Source organism: Penaeus monodon, chromosome 19, assembly GCF_015228065.2.
Source record: "Penaeus monodon isolate SGIC_2016 chromosome 19, NSTDA_Pmon_1, whole genome shotgun sequence".
In the NCBI taxonomy this organism is placed as follows: domain Eukaryota; kingdom Metazoa; phylum Arthropoda; class Malacostraca; order Decapoda; family Penaeidae; genus Penaeus; species Penaeus monodon.
In genome coordinates, this window is record NC_051404.1 from 30,954,982 (window position 1) to 30,955,186 (window position 205).

The following is a 205-nucleotide window of genomic DNA, read 5'->3' on the forward strand; positions in this document are numbered from 1 at the left end:
TAGAAACAGCAGGCAGCAGGAATCAGGGATTGGTCTTGGTCCTGTTAAGCCGCTAAGGAGTCCCCGGAATGGGCCTTCCCTAAGGTAAGTGGTTGCGAAGATAAATAGACTCAGGAAGTGAGAGATCTTTGTGGAGATATTTGTTCGGAGTATGGCACTAGTGATTTGGTGTCATTTTTATATATTTATTATTTTAGCGTTTGAA